Source organism: Saccostrea cucullata, unplaced genomic scaffold (assembly GCF_032062105.1).
Source record: "Saccostrea cucullata isolate Sc308-1 unplaced genomic scaffold, CSIRO_AGI_Scuc_v1 ctg2642, whole genome shotgun sequence".
In the NCBI taxonomy this organism is placed as follows: domain Eukaryota; kingdom Metazoa; phylum Mollusca; class Bivalvia; order Ostreida; family Ostreidae; genus Saccostrea; species Saccostrea cuccullata.
Genome location: NW_026936031.1, coordinates 2874 through 23797, shown reverse-complemented (window position 1 = coordinate 23797; position 20924 = coordinate 2874). Strand labels below are relative to the sequence as shown.

The 20924-nt window shown below is 33.0% G+C and overlaps 1 long non-coding RNA gene across 1 annotated transcript; it reads left to right on the top strand.

Moving 5' to 3' along the window:
* The first annotated feature begins 6665 nt into the window (after positions 1–6665).
* LOC134244634 (uncharacterized) lies at positions 6666–9310 on the top strand. Its single transcript, XR_009987260.1, has 3 exons — positions 6666–6856; positions 8111–8215; positions 9203–9310. It is a non-coding gene; the product is annotated as an uncharacterized LOC134244634 (long non-coding RNA).
* The last annotated feature ends 11614 nt before the right edge of the window (positions 9311–20924 follow it).

Genomic DNA, 20924 nt, shown 5'->3' with positions numbered 1-20924 from the left:
GTGTGACATCAGCAGCACAGCATCACTTCCGAGGATTACGCAAATTGCATGAATGTAATGCAGGGACGTCATCTAAAGCATTAGCTATCCCTGAATTAAACAGATCATCTAACAAGACCGTTTTCAGTTGACTACGAATTATTGCAAGAGGATTTTTCATGTCATTGTTCCCACCCCACAACACCCAAATATCGACTTCAAAGATCTCAGAAGAATAGAGTATGACCACAACATCACTGCTGAACATTTTGGTTAACCTAATAGTCCAGAATGTTTATATGAAAACCTCTTATAAGTTTAAGAGTGCTAATGCTTTTTAATGAAGGTTAGATAGATAACTGCCTCAAGGACGTTAAAAAGGTTGGTGGTGGTAGTGTAATTATATGGAAAATGGTATTATAAGAAAGTAAGATTGATTTGGTTCGAATTCAATGGACTTTGATTGAAAAAGGTACTCTAACCATGTTCTACCTACACACACCCATAAGAGATTCAATTATGCAGCATCCTAGAGCCGTATTGAAATCTCACAATATACAGCCACATATGGCTCATTTGACACACCTATTCTTGCAAAGAAACAACAACCTGTTTCAGTCACAGTCATCTAAATCGCTAGATTTAATCCAAATTAAACAGCATTGGCCAAAATGGATTGAAATGATTTGCCAAAGACAATCGCATCCCTAGACTCTGTAACAGCTGACTTAATTACTACATTTGGAGTAAGAGAGTATTCCTATACAGTTTTTATTACACACATTTGCTTCCATTAGATGCCGTTTGTGGCTATCATTTGTGTCTGCGGGGGACATACCAGGAGATTGATCTTCAATGGTCTTAAGCTGACTTTAATTTTAAAATTGTTGAGTAATTATGACATTTAGATATTATTCCTATTGCTTACCACATTTCTGTTTTATCAATGCATAATTTTACTAAAAAATCTTTATGTTCAATGTGTCACTAAAATTCTACGATGCGTTTCTTTTTTTGAAGAGTATATGTACATGTAGACATGCTACTTATTTATGCCAAGATGCAAAATAATCATGTTAATTTTTTTGGCGACACCTTATATTTTGCAAGATAGCATTGATTTTTGAAAAAGCGAGAATTTTCACGAATTGTGGTTATTGCTTCATATAATCCCAAGGAATTCTAGTATACGCGAAAATCAAATTTCGCAAACACAGTGTCTTACGCAATAGTAAATTTCCCTTGGATAAAATAAAAGAGTTATTTACAGTATTCATTGAAGTAGCAGGCACGTAGCAACAAGGGGCCAGGCCCACCCATTTTTTTTCTAAACATAAATGAAAATGTTCACTGAAAGGGTGGTTGGCCTCTAACCCCACCTCCTACAAAATAGGATTTTCGATTCTTGGCAATTATATACGTCAACTTTTCAGGTAAGTAATTCTAAGTTCACTTGAGCTGAAAACTCAAGTGAGCTTTTCTGATCACATGTTGTCCGTAGTCTTTCCGTTTGTCTGTCTTGCTGTCCGTCCAATCGTCTGTAAATTTTTGCAAATTTTCCACCTCTTCTCCAGATCCTCTGAGCTTATTTTAACCAAACTTGGTACAAAACATCCATATGTAAAGGGAAATTTAAATTGTTAAAATAAAAGACCAAATTCCCTTCCAAGGGGAGATAATTCAAAAAAATAGGGTGGTGTCATTAAAAAAAAAACTTCTCAAGAAGCACTAAGCCAGAAAAGCTGAAACAATGGAAGCATTCTGGGATAGTGTGGATTTCAAATGGTTAAAATCATGACCCCCGGAGTTATGGGCGGGGCCACAATAGGGAATCCAAATTTTACAAAGAAAGATAAAAAAAAAGTTTAAGAATCTTTTTTCTTAAGAACTACTGAGCCGGAAAAGCTGAAACTGCTGTTGAAACATCCTGGGTTATGTAGATTCTAAATTGTTAAACTATGACCCCAAGACTAGGGCGGGGTCATAATATGGAGTTTTACATAGGAATATATAGGGGAAAAAATTAAAAATGTTTTTCTCATTAACTTTGAGCGATGAAGGCTAAAACTGAACTCTTTCTATTTGCAAAGAATTTTAATGAAAAATATTGGAAATGGAAATTCAAGGTTTTAAAATCTACATAATGCACATCACTATTTAAAAAAATCCACTTGTTGGAATTTAATCCATACATGATCTTATTTCTAGGTGTGGAATACTTTGAACTGTATAATAACCATGCTATAATGATATGTAGGTTAAAAAAAGGTTCTTTTCTTTGATAAAGAAGCGAGGTATGAAACGAGGAATGTTAGTATTTGACAACGGTATTAATGAAAACTTACTTTAGTGTTTTAAGTAAGCTACCAGGTAAATTGATTTTTATTTGTGTAAATTCTGTAAGCCTTTAGTATCTGCCTTTTTCTTTTTATTTAACCTTTTTATTCATGTAATTTGGATATTTTTTTTACCAATGAAAAGATAAGTTTTTTACAAGAACAAAAGGAAATATTATCAAGAGAAAAAGTTCAATTATACATTTAAATGCCATTTAAGAAGAGAAAAAGGCCGACATTCTTATAGGAGAAAATCTTAATGAATTTCATGCATTTTTTATAGTTCTTGAAGATTTATATATAAATTTTGTTTTATTTCTTGGATTATTCTAACAAAAATTTTACCATTTGATACAAATTTTAATATCCCTTTTTTATTCATTGTTTATTGCTTTAAAATTATTTATTTATTTTTTTTATTATTATGACAGGAAGAGAAGACAACAGAAAAGAGACTCAGATATGAAATTGCAACATGTATTCATATTTTATTTCGAGATACATGTATATTTAATGTTTCTACAGGTAAGTCTTTCTCTCTCTCTCTCTCTCTCTCTCTCTCTCTTTCTCTCTCTCTCTCTCGTTATTAAATGTAGTTAATACCTATTAACATCTGTATATGTCAGTTTAAAGGTATATAATATAATACAATAATATCAACACAGTTAAATGTATGCCGAAAATATTTCCTTTACATAAAAGCAGTATTTCTTTATTTTCTGTAAGGGTTGATTATCTATTTTAGATCACGCGAGTAAACCAAGGTAACAATTTGTTTTCCGTTTTCTTCCGTCCCCGTGTGCTAACATTCGAACATTTCCAGCTCTTTCTCTGCAACTGACCGTTCACTGTAGCTCAGTTGGTAGGCCTAGTGCGCTCGCTTCGAGACTGGGAGGTCGTGATTTCGAATCTCGGCCGCAACTGACCTAAGTCGATAGAAAATGGGTAGCAGCTGTTCCTTTGCCATGCGCTCGGCACTTTGAAAGTTGCGGGTCCTTCGGATGAGACCTTAAAAACCGAGGCCCCGTGTCAGCGGCAGGCATTTGTACGATAATGATCCCTCATTGCTCAATGGCCCTTAGTGCCGAGTAAAGGTCAAAATTTGAAGCCTTTCACCGGCATACAGTGAAAAATTCTCGAGAGGGTCTTAAACAATATACAATCAATCTCTGCAACTGCTCAACGAATTTAACCAATTTTGATGTTAGACATCTATGAGTGAAGTCGGACAAAATTATTGTAAAATTCATCCCCCCCCCCTCCCCTGGAGCAGAAGGAGTTGGGAGAGAACAATAAAATGAGTGCAATCTTTAAAAAGTCTCTCCTTTATTATTGGACAAATTGCAGACAAACTGTTGGCATCAATATAATATGCATGGGTTCTCTACCAAAACTTTGAAATTTATTGTCTGAGGCTCAGGGTCCCTACATGAAAAAATATCAAAATTAGAATTTAATTGGAGTATTCAACTGTCTACTAGTTGACGGTCAACTGACTACTAGTTGACGGTCAACTGAACGTCAACTGACCATTAGTTCAATTTTTGCCGTGCAAATGAGGCAGCGTTCAACTCATTTGCATAGATTGGACAAATGTTGTGCTCCTATTTATTCTTTGCAGTTGACCGCTAGTTGAATATTCCTCTTTTCCTTTGCAGTTGACCGCTAGTTGAATGCTCCTCTTTTTTTCTTCCAGTTGACCGCTAGTTGAATACTCCTATTTTTTCTTTGCAGTTGACCGCTAGTTAAATACTCCTTTTTTTCCTTTTCAGTTGACCGCTAGTTGAATGCTCCTCTTTTTTCCGTCCAGTTGACTGCTAGTTGAATACTCCTCTATTTTCTTCTCAGTTGACAGTTAGTTTAATGTTCCTCTATTTCCTTTGCAGTTGACCGTTAGTTGAATGTTCATCTATTTCCTTTGGAGTTGACCGCTATACTCCATTGCTAAGTGCTCTTTGGTGGGATGCACTGTGTTTTTGAAAATTAGGCTGCCATGTCTCTGAGTATGAAAAGTCAAAACAATTCTAAACTGACATAAATGTACATATACATCTAAATGCAAGTAATAAATAAATTGAGCTGGAACATTCCCATAAACAAATTGAGCTGGCACATTCCCATAATTAAGTTGCTACATGCCTTCTTCATTTTCAGTGCAGAAAAGGTATATAGATTAAGTCCATAGCAATTACATATTTTTTTACCATTACAACAAGAAACACAACAAAACACTTGATGCATATGACACGTTTTCAGAATTCTTTTAATATTTAAAATATTACACAATAGTACCGACCTATGCTGGCTACAGTTTTTTTTTATGCCTGATATTTGTTTTAAAAATAACAAGCTTAAAGTAAGACAAATCTTTAAATTTCGTAAACTTTCATTTTATGAGATTTCACACGCTGAATCATTGTGAAGACAATGAATACCCCACCTGCTAGAGACATCTAGAGGGATCTTTTTCGTGACAGCATCTACTGCGACATGGGACCTCAATTTATATTGTTTCATCCGAAGGACCGGTCTCTAAGTCCCGCAGAAGGATTCGAACCCGCGACGTCAGGAATTACTCCTTATTTTGCGAATCTAGAACAGACACTCTAACCACTGCGCCACGCAGGTTACAGTGCTCTTTTGATTATATAGTGAAAATGCTTTAAGTTCCTATGGAGTGTGGGCACTACTGATTATTGATGAATATTACTGTTTAGTTGAAATTCATTTATCCCCCACCTCCCCCATCTCCCCCAACTCTGCCTATGGGTATTAGGTAATCAAACTATGCATGCTTAATGTACAGATATGATAAGCAATAGAGTCCCTTTTCAAATCGTAAAGGTCATCCCTTACCAAACTGATATGTTTGCTGCAGGCCTGCAGCAAGTCTGCTGCAAGCTTGCAGCAAACAAAATTGTTCGCAGGAAGAAAATTTTCTTGTTCGCAGATGATTGCCGCTAGCTGCGATCTTGCGGCAAACATTGCAGCAATTGCTGCAAGCTTGCAGCAAATTCGCAGGAACCCAACATGTTTGCAGGAACATAGCAAGAAACATACACGCCAATTTAATGTTCGCAGCAAGTTTGCAGGAAACTTTTCACAATTCAAATGTTTGCAGGAAGTTCGCAAGAACAGTAAACAAGTCAAATCAGCCAATGAAACGCAGATTGTACTGGGTCAACACAAAACTGGCCATTTTGAAATGTTGGAATTGAAGTTGTACATGTTTCAGTATTTTGGTAGGAATATACATCGATTTGAATGATTAAAAATGCCAAACTCTGGATGTAGGTGTTCATTCTATCAATGATATCTAATTGGTAAGAAATGATTTTGATTTATTTTGATATTTGAAAGAATATTTCTTAAAAGCACGTTTGAGTAACTGGTGTAAATGCTAGGTCAAATCTAAATCTGTTTCTTATGAATTTCAGTCCTCTTTTTGATATCACATATGTATACTTCTTAAAAGTATTAATGGACCCAAATCAGTTAAATGTTATAAAATTAATTAGTAAATGTGTAATCACAAAAATATTCATTAAAAATTATATGTAAAGTTCTTAAAGTTCTGTTCATATAAAAAGCTAACATGCACTTTCATTTTAAAAAGGTATGAAAACTTTGTCTAGAAACGTAAAGAGGGCCTATCATAACTTCATAAAACTGCATCTTTTCAGAAACGTGTGGTGGATTTTCTCTAGACTTAACAGATTTAGGTCAGGACAAAGGCTTTCTGTGAACTTGCTGCTTGTACAAAGGAATGTGCCAAAACCATAAGGAAATTGTTTGCTGCAAGTTAGCAGCAATGTTTGCTGCAAGCTTGCTGTAATGTTTGCGGCAGGCTTGCAGCAATGTTTGCCGCAAGCTTGCAGCAATGTTTGCGGCAGGCTTGCAGCAATGTTTGCCGCAAGCTTGCAGCAAGGTTCCCTTATTTGGAAAATCCAATGTTTGCTGCAGACTTGCAGCAAACCTCATTTGCATGGTAAAATGTTTGCAGCAAGCTTGCTGCAGACTTGCCGCTAACTTGCTGCAAACACCAAGGCTTTGTATAGACTGTCATGCTTTCTTTGGCTACATTGCCAAAAGCTTGAAGCAATGTCTGCTGCAAGCTTGCAGCAATGTTTGCTGCAGACTTGCAGCAAATATTTGCAGGAAGGCAATATTTTCGGTAAGGGATGGCCTCTTGCTTAAAACAGGAACCAAAAATAATGGGTTGGAAAGTTTTTGCATGATTCTTAGTTAACATATAATGGCCATGGGCATCTTGTTAAATTTATCCAATCTCCATATTTCAGTTGATAATTTCGTCACCTATTAATTTTGTGGATTCTGAATATTGTGGTTTCTCGAAATCCACACAAAATAGGTCAAATCATGTCCTGTAAATGAAGCATCATGGATTAAGGCTGCAAATGAGTTTAGTTGTTCAAATCATGAAGACAAATGCGGAGGAAATTTGAAATATCATTGCCTTATTAATCCTTAACAAAATGAAACAGTGGAAGTTTGTGCTCCTGCAACAAGTATTCGTTCAGGTAACGTTGACAATTTGAAACACGCGTCAAATTTTCACATTCCTAAAACATTTATTTCTAAATGCTGAATTGTTGAAATCCTCACTTTATATATTGTTTATGATACATAATATTGCGCAGATTTGTTTTGCAAGACTGATAAATATATATACGAATAATTATATCTTGTTTCAAATTAACTTTCAGTTGTAATCTTTCTGGGGGATTCTTTTAATTTATCTATATTTAACCATTAATGGGGTACACGTGAGCACCTCTCTAAACTACATAGAACTACGTAGGGTTTACCCATATTTTGTAGATGCTTGATTACATAGATATATTAATTAAATATGTTAATCAAATTAGTCTAAAATAGATTTAAAATTCATTTATTTCTAATGAGATCATATGAACAATACGAACAGCAATCTATACAGGACATGGCTTAGGTTTTTTTAGCATGACAAGGAAATCTGTATTAAATCCTTGTTTGTACTAAATTAGCCTATCATGAATCTCCTCTCAAATAAATTAAGAATGTTATCTTTCTTGCAGTGTTCACTTTCGAAATATTTTTTAATAAGTAGTCCAGTATATTTCATTGCAATGAGTTGCATGTTTTTGACCCCCCCCCCCCAAAAAAAAAAATAGATAAAAAAAAATAAATAAATAAACATGAATTTAATACAGCAAAAAATACTGTAAATCACTTTTTATTCGCGAGAACTTTATTTTCGCGTAATTACGCGAGATGGTATGCTCGCGAAAATTTCATTCACGCGTATAATAGAATTCATTAAGATTAGATAGTGCAATGACCACAATTCGTGAAAATTTTGTCTCGCTTATAAAGAGTCAATGACAATCTCGCAAAAATAAGGTGTCGCGAAAATTAAGTGATCTACAGTATTAGTTGACTGTCAATAAATGTTTGAAGTTCATTCATTCACACCCGCATATTGTTTTGAAAATGTTGCGTGATTCAGGGCCTAAAATTTCTTATATCGTTCAATATATTTTAAAATCATGTTGATCCAAATTGCTAGTCTTGACATTTTTCATGTTTCAATAGAATTAGTGATATTTTACAGTACAATTAACTTTTGTCATTGACCGTGAACATACTAACATTTGAGAAGAGGTATTTCTTTTACATAAAATCCATTCATAAAATGGTAAACAAAGCTAAAAAAAACCATGAGAAGAATGTGGTTTAAAAAATGAGGTTATTGTTGTGCATGATTGTGCATTTTTTCTACAATTTTATACTAGGTCACTGTGCCGAATACAACACAAGAGGAGGGAAAATACAAGAATTTTATCTCTCAAATTGTATTGCATGCAAAAATGGTTACATTTCAACAGAGGCATTTAAGTGTATGTATGCTTTTTTTATGACAAACGTTATAAATGTTCGATCATGTCAGCTTGACAATTTTAGCCCTTTGTCACATCTACACACTGTATGCCTATAACATTTTGCCTAAAACTTATCAATTCAAGAAAGCGGTTTATACTTCCTAGCATATGGATGATGCAGTGTACATATTTTATAGTACAAATATTTTTTTATCCAACTTTCTTATTAATAAATTATTATTAATTATAAGTTGTTGACGTAATAATCCAAGCCTGCTATTCGTTTATATTGACCATACATCTATATCTTTTTTTTATTTATTATAAATATTATTTATTTGTTGTCTTTTTAAAAACAATTGCATTTCAATTTGATATATTAAATGTGGTAAGAAATCACAAGAGTGTAATTTTCTAAAGACCAAAGATAATTTAGTATATTTTTAATGTGAGATGCCCCCATAAGCATATGGATAAACTATTTTTTTAAAAATGATTAATCACCAAAATGAAATTACTCAATGTATTTCAAGAGACAATGAAAACGATGATGACGTCGGTACAGCAGTAATTGACTTCTTTGAATGCATTTAAAAAACATGTTAAACTGAATATTTGATTTGAATAGTTAGAAATCAGTATCAAAAGTTTAAGTACAAGTGGCGGAAGTCTTGATGTAATTTTAATACCCGTTCGTCCATAAATCGACTTTATAGCTTAGTTATTACGGGACACCCACCGTAATTGATGTTAAACAATCGTTTTGTTTAAATACCCATTCTTCGAATTCCATAAATCGACTTTCAGCTCAGTTGTTATGGGAACACCAACCTTACTAGATGTTAAAAACTCGTTTACATGTATTTTGAAAAGTACATGTATTTTCCCAACTTGTTGTATCTTTGTTATCCCCACAAGTCTCGAGGATACAAAAACCCCAACCCATTGGTTCAAAATGATATCCAATGTAACCTGAAGATGTGAAGTGGACATATATTGTTACAGACCAAGAGTGTTATCTAGAGGTATACAAACCAAAACACAGATTGCTGCAACAGCAAACAAACCGATTAGACAAGGAAACAACGAAACACGAATCGGGGCAAGAAACAACAGACAGTTTATTGAACAAATTAAATTACAAAAAATATCAACAATATGAAATATGGAACATGTTGAAACAGCAGCGTTATCGAAATCAAACAGAGCAGGAAAAAGATGAAGCACGAGATCATCAAGAAATTGAATCAAAGTAAAGTTTCCTTTTTAGAACAATTTAGCTATAACCAAAGTTCTATTTAAAAAAAAATATGAACAAATTAAGTTTTATATTCAATGCAGACAACTCTTTTTAAAAATTATATAATTTGAATTAAAAAACTATTCCTTTTCATGTATTTTTTGTGTATTTTACACTGTATAACCAAAATTGGCACTGTATATTAACAAGGAAATTACTTAAACATAGCACAGTTGGTTATTTATGAACTTTTTTTTCTCTCCAGTTAAAGTTTTCCTTATCGATTTTCTTTTTTAATTACAGGGTAATGGCTAATGCTGCTAACAATGGAGGACAGAGTATCATCAACAGGAAGATTTTATATCTTTGTGTCATTCTTCTCCATTTCAAACCTCTATTTGAAATAAGTTTTCGTTTTTCCGTTGCATAGTAAAATTCTTGCATAGTAAAGTGCAAAGAAAAATGAATACTTCTCAATAAAAACAACCGTAAACGTTAGTATTGTTCTCTCGCCAACCTCTGAGACAATTTTGAAAAGTTAAGATATTCAAATTATTTTTAAAATTTATATTGTTATACATATGGATTTTCAGAAAACATTGCTAATGTGATAAAACAACGAAAGATAATTCTAAGATATGGGTAAAACTCATATTTTTCACCATAGAAATTAACGGAAAACGGAAAATATTTTTAAAACACCTCCTCCATGAACAAAAATTCCATTTTACGGGAAATATGGACCTCCTGTGTGTAGTCCATTTCACAAATCCATACCAACTAAAGCTTTTTGTGGTTCATGGGGGAGGGGCATATGTTTACATGTATAAACAAAAAACTACAAAAATGCTTATTTTTCAGCATTGTTCAAGTGCTGTACAACTGAGACATTGTATTTTACTAATGGAGTTTTATGAAGAGACTTACTTTTACAATCGACGACTGACTTTTACAATTTAAACAGAGACAAACTCCAATCACTAAAATGTAAAAATCAGCTGTCAAATGTAAAAGTAAGTCTCTTCATAAAACTCCAATATGCATGCTTAATTTTGTATGTACAAAACATATGAAAAGATTCAGAAACATTAATTCATACCGGTATCCAAGACTATTTCATAATATGTAGCATCCACAAGTCATTTTACGTTATTTATTACGCTATGTGACAGTATACAAATCTACCAGTTTTAAAAAGCGTATTTAACACACTTTCGTGTCTCTAACTTAAATCTAATTGAACTGTAAAGATAAATTGTTAAACAATCTAAAAATTATAATTTTATAATTTTTTATTGCTGTTTTTTGTTTTAATTCCTATCAAATGTTCAAGCATGTTCTGAAATAAAACGTCACGATTTTAGCGCGTCGTAAAAACCGCATTCTTTTATTCCGCTGTTTATAGGACAACGTACAGAGGATATATTCAGATTTCTTTGTACAGTGGTAGATACAGCTGATTATTCTGAATATAATGATACCAAACACGACTAGCCAGATTCGTATATTGCTATGATTATGGATAGTCAAATGTAAGCATTTTTTCGGAGAGTTTTTTCACTCGTTTGACGAACCGATTGCATATATGTGTTACAATAATAGATCGAAAGAGAATCTTCTCCTCTTTAAGAAACTGTGTAGATTTATTTTCCTTACATCGGCGCTAAGAAGCGATCTTTCAAATAACAACACAACATATAGCCAGCGCGAATGATATTTGACGTCATTTTCACGCCCTCTACGATTCCTGGAAATTGTTTTGTAATGGAGTTTGTTTACTGTAACTATAGAAATATTCAGAGGGGGATAACTCTCGATGTCTTTTTTATGGGGTACCCGAAGGGGTTATTTTAAATATAATATTTTTTTATCTAAGAAAAATACTAATTAAACATGTCAAAAATATTAAACAAGGAACGATGATTAGGACTGAAAAAGAAAACTTCTATAAAGTAAAATTGACGTTATAATTTTGAAGCAATAAAAAATTATAATCATGAGAAAGAAATAATATAAATTAATATGTAAGAAAATAAGTATCTATTGTAAAGAAAAAAATACAATAGCCTTCTGATTTTTTGATTAAAAGAAATGTAAATAAATTCAATTGAGTTCATGAATAAATAATTTTATTGTATGGATATGCTAAATTCCAGAAGAACGTGTTTACAAAATTCATGTCACAGAAAATTTTGTACTTTTGGTACGTGGGATATCTTTTTTTATAACGTTCATTCAGCTTGTCTGATCATATGATTTTTTTTTTCCATTGATATACAGTTTATATCCATACATTGGCATTTTATTGAAACTTAATATATATGTTTTTATTATTTTTATATACAACACAAGTGTAAAAATAGTATTTGGTAAATACTATCTCTGAAATTTCTAAGTATTCTTGATTACAACACTAACAATAAATTACATGCATGTTAGGGCATAAACGTCGGAAGCAAATTGAAAGTGGGGGGGGGGCGGCTAAACCAACAAAAAATATCTATCTTTAAAAAAAGGGGGGGTTAAGACCCCTATACCCCCCCTTACCACCCCCCCCCCCCGGTTTCGATGCCTATGTAGAATATGAACATATGGATGGGTAGACGGATGAATAGTAAAAATCAAATAGGCAAAATAATATTACTGATGCATCAAAGAGGTCTAAAATTTAAACAAGAAATTAAAATTGTGGTTCCCCAGCTGCATTTCATTTCTGGTATTTTTCACTTCTAGAGCATCTCAGGCGGTTCATACATCGCACCTCGGAGGTTTGAATGGAGCCTAGCGGAGTCAGCCGAGGATTACCGATTGGAAATTTTTCGATATTTCATCTTTTCATGGCCGACATGTTTTAGTTTTCATTTCTGACATTTTAAAATTTTCATTTCTGACTCTTTTCAGATTGTACTTTTTGGTTATTAAAACAGTATTGAAGAATTCACTTATGAAAAATTTCATTTACGTGATGAAAAAAAAATTAAAGTGTATATCAAATGTCTTAGACATTGACATCTAATTTAGTGAACATACATGGGGATAAAAGTGCTGCATGTACCGATGTACTATACATGTACGTGTATAGACAAAATCTTTAATTTGTTTTACCGGCTGTTTGTCTCTATGTGGGTAATATTACATTATTTATGGCATATTGTTCCAAATATGAACACCCTATAATATGTCATTCAAAAGTTATAACTAAAGTTGATTTTTTGAAAATTAGGTCAAACATATAGGTCCAGATCAAGGGGGTCAGAAATCATATCAATGAACATGTTAAATATGAAAGCATTATCTCTTCTCAATCAGAAGTTATAAGGGGAAATTGCATTTTTGAAAAGTATGTCAAACGTCAAGGTTCAAGGTCACAAGGTCAAAATCCATAGTGTATTTAGAAATGATAATATACATATGAAATGTGAAAGCTCTATACAGTGTATTTTCCATCGTCACAAACCACGACTAAAATGTACAATCCTATCACATACTAGTAAGCGGACGCCAAACCGTGGCTTGTGACTTTGTATCTTTTTCTCATTCAAAAGTTATGACCAAGGTTCAAGTTTTTGAAAAGTATTTCGAACTTCAAGATCAAGGTCATGAGGTAAAAAATTATTAGGGGCCGCCAGGAGGCGGTCGGTTACTCGATATGAAAGTTTGAAGTGGCCGTGCGTTTCTGCGGACTTAGAACAATTTAAATAAAAATATTTAATATTTATATTATATAGAATATTAGAAAAGCTATTTTAAATGTTTAACAAAAAGCACAATAATCATAAAATCAAAATTTTATAAATAATGGGTGTAAATGTTTCATCCAATCCTGATTGACAAACTCTAACATGACAGAGACTTGAAAGAGAAGAAATGTAGTGATGGATCTTGGGGGAGTTGGAAGGGGGGTGTTAACATTCTCTAAGAGAGAGCGAGGAGCCCCACATATTTTATATTTGTTGCGAAAACTACTTTAACATTAAACTTCTACCATAGTTCGTTTACAAGTACCAAACTGAGTGCAGATACGCAGAAGTCTATGGACAGTTTGCTTATACAAATACAGTTTATTAGGTCTTTCCACCTTTCTGTGGAAAGACCTCTTGAAATGCTTCTGTTTATTATTATTTTATTTCTGGAGATGTTTTGAAACCGTAAGACTTATCGAAAAACTTTATAGTTTATGATATTGGATATTAAAAGTTATTCCGAAAAATGACCCCCCATATTTGATCTTTGACCCCTTTCGAAGTTATTGCCCCTTTTGCAAGAAATGCTTGTTATCACTACTCCTCAGAAACCGTAAACCATAGAGGTATGAAACCTTCATCAATGTCTTCAACTAATTAAGGGGACTCTTCAATCTATGCATTGCGAAAGTATTCGATGACCCCTTCAATGAGTTATTGCCCCTTAAACTTTTTGAATATTATAAATATTTAAAAATTTTCAAAACGAGAAGTCGTAGAATCATTAAATCAACTGCATAAGATTAAGTGACCTTTGACCTTTAAAATTATGTAAAGGTCAAAGGTCAAGGTCATTTCAAAAATGAGAAATTAAGCATTTTTTATATCTCTTTTGTCTTTTAACATATACTTAATGTCTTTGCATCAATAATATGTAATCTTAAAACTATTTCAAAGATTTCATTCTTGTCCCCTAGGATTAACCCTTTTAAAAGTTATGGCCCCTTGTCCAAAAATCCTTGTTATCGCTACTCCTCCCAAACTATAGACCATAGAGACATCAAACCTTCACTAATGTGTCAAGGGTCTTTAGGCCTAACTTCAATGTATAAATGCGAAAGGATCTGATGACCACTTATATGAGTTATTGCCCTTTAACTTCTTTGTACTTAATATTAAACCTTATAACTTGAAAAAGTTAAGTCATAGAAGCATGGGGTCAACTGCATTGTGACCCTTGACCTTTGACCTTGAATATTTTTTCAAGGTCAAAGGTCAAGGTCATTTAAATTTTCTTTTGAATTTTAATTTTTCTAACCTTTAAGACAATTTTGGTTTCTTGTTCATGGAATTTAATTTTTGGAGTCATATATAAAACAAAATTGAAAAATTCAAAGAAGGTGGAAAGACCTCTTATTGTTCTGTGAACAATAAGTCTCCTAGTTGTATATGCATTATGCATGAAGAAAATCGGCAATGTCGCATGCACGTATTTTATGTCAGGAGGATATTTTAATAGATAAATGTAAGAAATTTTAAAAGCAGATCACGAAAATTTCAGTTTCTTATTACTATATCAAAGGAACAATTAATTGGGTTTGCGGCCGATTTCTGACGCTTGCGACAATATATAGGTTTCTTGTAGTGTATTTAGAAAGGTCTTGTCACAGTTTAAATTCTTTCTCTTCTCTGTTCCAATTCTAAAGAGATGACCAAGGTTGAATTTTTGTGACATACAAACAGATTTACAGTCTGACTGACAAACAGACAGACTAATAAGATTTAAAGAAACCTCGATCGCTTTCTCAAAAGTGGGGCAAATCAAATGTTTTACATCAGAGTATGGAACGCCGTCACTGCCTTATAGCAGAACACAACAATTGCATTGCGTCAACCTTCCATTACATTATGTTAACTCTTTATGACATTAACCCACATTACTATTGCATTGTGTCAACCTTCCATTATATTATGTCAACTCTTTATGACATTAACCCACACTACTATTGCATTGTCTCAACTTCCCATTACATTATGTCAACTCTTTATGACATTAACCCAAATTACTATTCCATTGCGTCAACCTTTCATTACATTATGTCAACTCTTTATGACATTAACCCACATTACTATTGCATTGCGTCAACCTTCCATTACATTGTGTTAACTCTTTATGACATTAACCCACATTACTATTGCATTGTGTCAATCTTCCATTACATTATGTCAACTCTTTATGACATTAACCCACACTACTATTGCATTGTCTCAACCTTCCATTACATTATGTCAACTCTTTATGACATTAACCCACACTACTATTGCATTGTCTCAACTTTCCATTACATTATGTCAACTCTTTATGACATTAACCCACACTACTATTGCATTGTCTCAACCTTCCATTACATAATGTCATCTCTTTTTGGCATTTACACACATTACTATTACATTGCGACAACTTTCTAATACATTATGTTAACTTTTTAATGACATTTACTAACACTTCAATTATATTGCGTCAATCTTTCATTGCATTATATCAGCTCTTTGTGACATAATGTCAAAAGATTTTTACGTGGTGTTAAGATACATTTATATATTTTCAACTCGGTATTACATTATGTGCACTCTCGACTATTTGGAGTAAGTAGTTCATTACCTGATGTGAATTTATTTTAAGAGCATGTCTACGAGAAAACCATGCAAGAGGTTATGGGAGCAAGGTTCTCTGATCAACTTCATGTTTTGTGTGTAAATTTCTTCTATAATATGAAATATTTTGCCACAAATTTTTTTTCAGTGTGGTCTCACTTAAGGGGTAAAATCGACACTGTTACTAAAAATAGAATTCTTGGTCCTTACGCAGGGTGAAAACAGGAATTTTATAGGATTTTATATTTAAAAATTCAGCATTTTACTTGATTATGATATAAATTATCCATATATGGTTGAAAGTAACAAGATATACTTGTTTCGGAATTTTTTTCATAATAACAAACTGTGCCCTCGTTTAAGTGCAAAAAGGTTACAAATCTGGCATATTTCCAGATTTTTGAAAACTGGTAATAATATTAACTTTTCAAAAACCCATAACTCAGAAAGTAACGCTTAGAATCAACTCAATCTCATACCAATTATTAGACAACATGTCTGTCTACATTATATAAAAAATCTGTCTTTGGACTCTCAAATATTTTGCTGTACTTTTTACTTAAAGTTGGACATTTTTTGTGAATTTTCAAATTTTTTCTCATCCCTGAACTTCAGCAAGGAGTTATTTGCTGATTTAAATATTTTCAAGAATTCAAATTTTGCGGTTGAAAAATACCAGTATATTGAAAATTTTTGTTTTCAATCAATAATTATTTCTTAAGGGGTTAAATGGGGTTAAATTGGGGGGGGGGGTAGCAGAATTGTATTATTTTACATTTTCTTTGAGCAGGGTGATATTCACATACTGTTTAGTACCTGTTTGTCAATCAGTAGACCAAGTTTGTTCTTTCTTACCTTAAAAAAAACTTGCTTGATAAATAATAAACAAAGTACACTGGTATCTACTAATAAGTAGATGACCCCTTTTAATTTGGAGTTCACAAGGTCAAAGGTCAAGGGTTATAATTCTCCATATACCAGTATGTAGATTTTAATCATTCAAAATCGTGAGGACCCATTGTTTGACAGACATGAAATTTAGTACATTGGTTTCTTGAAAAGTAGAGGACCCCTTTAGATTTTGAGGTCACAATGTTAAAGGTCAAGGGTCAAACTGAACAGAAAGGAATATCAGAGCTATTTTCTTGACAGATATATTGTAATGGCAACAACCTCAAAATGAATGAACACAAAGTTTTAAAAAATCAACAAATTAGGACATTAGTTATTTTATAATTTTTAATTTCATTGCATATTAAAATTTGAATATTACTCAATAACTAAGTACATTCAACAACAAATAAATTACAATGCTTGACTGCTTCCTGATATGTTATATTCACTTCAAAAATTAAAATGACCTTGAAATTTTGTATGCTTGAAAAAAAATCTACTTGCTTAAGTATACATCATGGTTCTAAATTAGGGTAAGATTTAAAAGAAAAAAATCACGGTTTCCCCAAATCATATTCTGAATTATTTGCTATAACTGTATACAGGAAATTAGTCTTTATAACAGTTTTATATTTGGTAAAACTAAAGCACTGCTGACCTTGAACTTTGATCTTCTCTAAGATAACAAACACTTAAAATTTACTCTGAATTTCTGTGTATTCTTGCAAGTGAACCCTGATACATATTAAATATTATTTGTGTTGATCTTGAGGTCTCAATCTTTCAAAATCTATAAGGTGTGTCCAAACCATTTTGTTCAGTATGATCCCATTTTCTTACAATGTATCATCCAATAACTTCTGGAGAAAATTTAACAAGCACTGAAATTTCCACTTCTGGTTTAAAGAACAACTGGACTGTCTCCAAATACACAAGAGTAGTACTCAAAGCAGGTACCTGTGAAAAAACACAGTTTTCAAATTAAATTGAAATAAAACATACAAGACATATTCTAAGATTTTTAAAATGAATGTCATGTTTATGATAATGATACATTTAAATTAATCAATTGAAGAAAATGTCATCAAATGATTTAGGTAAGATTCTTCACAAATTCTTCTGGCTTTCTTTGAAGAAAACAAGAGCTTCATATATCCTTGAAGTAAAGTAATAGAGTAGGGAAAAATGCATGTGGCAAATCGACAGACAGACAGGGCAATTCCTTTCCATGTACTACAGTATACAGTTATGAAATGGGTATGAGGGAAATAGCAAATTTATGATTCCCCGAGGGAGGAAACTATTTCCCGGAGGAAATAATTTTCTGCCAAGGGGAACAATAAATTTGTTATTTCCCGAGTTCCCATTCCATAACTTTTTTATTATACCAAAACAATGATAGGCGATTGAAATTTTTTTAACCAGATATTCCAACATTTTAAAAAAAAACTGTAGAGGCATAATTACAAATGCATGCGGTTTAACACAATGTATGATAAGTGAAGCATCGTGTCCTTAAACAATTAATTTATTTTTAAAAAAGTATTTTCACTGACATTTCGAAAAATTATCGTTTTCTTCATTTTGGTAGAATTCAAGTATGATTTTGACATCGCATGTCGAAATGTTTTGACGTCATAGCTACATTGCTAATAACATGACGTCACAGACTCAAGATTCTTTGAACGCTTCACCCACTAAACACTTTGATTGGTTAAAATTACTAGTAAATATTCATGAGGGAGTAGTCCAAGGGAGCAACTCTGATTTTCCAGGGAGTAGTCTTCAGATGAGGGCAATAGTCACTTATCGGGAAAATAGAGTTTTATGGTATTAATTTATACAGAGTAATGACAGTAGAGGTATAATAATATAACACATCTTTACCATTTCCTCAGCAGTGATAAGTAGTTGGTAATTCTAATGCTGCATCTGCATTGTCTTTTCTCTTCTTATTTCTGGATTCTGTACACAAAACTACATTGGAAACCATATGTAGTAATTCTTTATAGCTCCACAGCTGAAATCCCATTGTAAAGCCCAGCCCTAACCAGGGAAATGAATTTGAATAATCTGAAATTGCACGAGAAATGTAAGAATGAAAGGAAATATTCTTTACAAAGTATAATTTCCCAGACTTATATTTATAATATTTAATTAGTTATGTTTTCAACAGAAACTTGTCAAGGAACACATGGTTACCTTTATTTTAAAAGTATGAGATTATGAGATTCTTTATAATCAAGCAGCCACATATAAGGCAATAATGGTGATTTAATTGACAGTGAAGACCCACCTATCCAATTCTTAATGTACCCTATTAGTAAACAGTCTTTGAAAACCCTGGACCTATTCAACTTTTCATTCTCTCTTCATCACCCCACGAAGGCTACTTATGCTATTTATGTTCCCCAAACGAAGTTGGGGAACATATTGTTTTTACTCTGTTTCTTATTATTAAGGTCTTCCGTCTTCAGCGGAAGACCTTCTTGTTATTCTTCGGTTTCTTTTTCACTTTTTTTCTTACCTATTATTATTCTTTTTTTTCTTACCGATTTTGTGCACGCGATTTCTCGAAAACGGCTCGATGGATTTCCATGAAACTTTTAGGACTCATGTAACATTACTTGAACTTGATTAATTTTTTTCCGTTTTGATGACGTCACTTCCGGTCCGGAAATATTGTCGATTTTATGATTTTTGAAGGGTCAGGTTGTCCGCGAACGTTCTAAAAACTGGCTTATGATAGAAACGTGAAAATTTCAGGTATGATAGTCCTAAGTCTATAGATGTGCAAAATGAATTTCATTTTTATCGGAAGTGCCGCGCGTCGGCGCTCGCTATGGCCCGAAAATTGTCCTATCGCGAATTTCAAATTTTTTACAACCTTTTCTATGATATCTTTTTATTTTGAAATATTTTGTTATAACATATAGAACAAAAGAAGTGTAGAATTCCAAGATCTTTCAAATGATATCTCGAAAAAAGGGCTGGCCCCTAAAATTAAGGGACTGGAGGGGCCCTAAGTTTTTCCTTTATATCTCAAAAAGTATTGCGAATTTGTAATACATCAAAGAAGCAAAGTTGTTCAAAATTTCAAGCTTAATCTACGGGCGTCGTCAGAATACGTCCGACGACGTCGTTTCCGGCCAAACCGGAAGTAGTCGGAAAACGCGTAATTTGGTCTATCTTGACAAGTTTTTGGGTATCTTATGTCACTAGGAACATAAAAATAAATTTTCCGTCCGTCGTCGTCACTTCCGGTCAAACCGGAAGTAGCAAAAAATGGCTTATTTTTGCATTAATTATCATAGATTTTGAGGATTCAATCAATTTTGGGGCGTTATTTCTCATATTCGTTAAAAATGAAAACTACTTCCGGTCAAACAGGACGGAAGACCTACTCGTTGCTTTGCAACGAGCTTTGCTCTAGTTATTATTATTATTATTATTTTTCTTCTCGGGAAAATTTTGTCCGCGAATGATCTTGTAAACTACACATCCAATTTAGGTGAAATGTTTTTAGGGTCAGTAGACATGTTATGTAGATTTGCGGAATCAAGGTCATTTTGCGCGCACGTGCTTGCAAGAGCGCGCACGTGCAAAACATGAAATGACCAATATATAATGGATTTAACCGTAACTTTTCTATTTTTCGACAAAATGTTTTGAAACTCATAATATAAGGATATATTTGTAGTATGCACAAGATGTCATGGTCAAAATAGCAAGATCTCACGTGCATGCACGTGCGCTTCGCTCTGATTGGCTAAAACTAAAGTCTCAATATCTTTCTTGTTTTTTGACAAAATCCTTTGAAATTTTGAACATAGCCATGCATTAGGATATCCTATAACATAATATATAGCAATTATCATAAATCACGTGAATGCACGTGCGCTGCAATCTGATTGGCTGAAATTTTAAATAGCTATAACTCCCTTGGTTTACAACCAAACGGGGTGGGATTTGGAACATAGATAGATATAATGAACTTCTACAAGAAGGTATGGTCACCATGCACATGCATGCACGTGCGTGTACATGCGCTGCAATCTGATTGGGTTAAACTTTAAACAGCTATAACTCCCTTGGTTTACAACCAAAGGGGGTGGGATTTAGAACATAGATAGATGTAATGGACTTCTACAAGAAGGTATAGTCAACATGCTCATGTATGCAAGTGCGTGCACGTGAAAAGAGTAAAATAAAAGATACACTTAAATGAGCGTATTTTTTAATACTTTTGGATTAA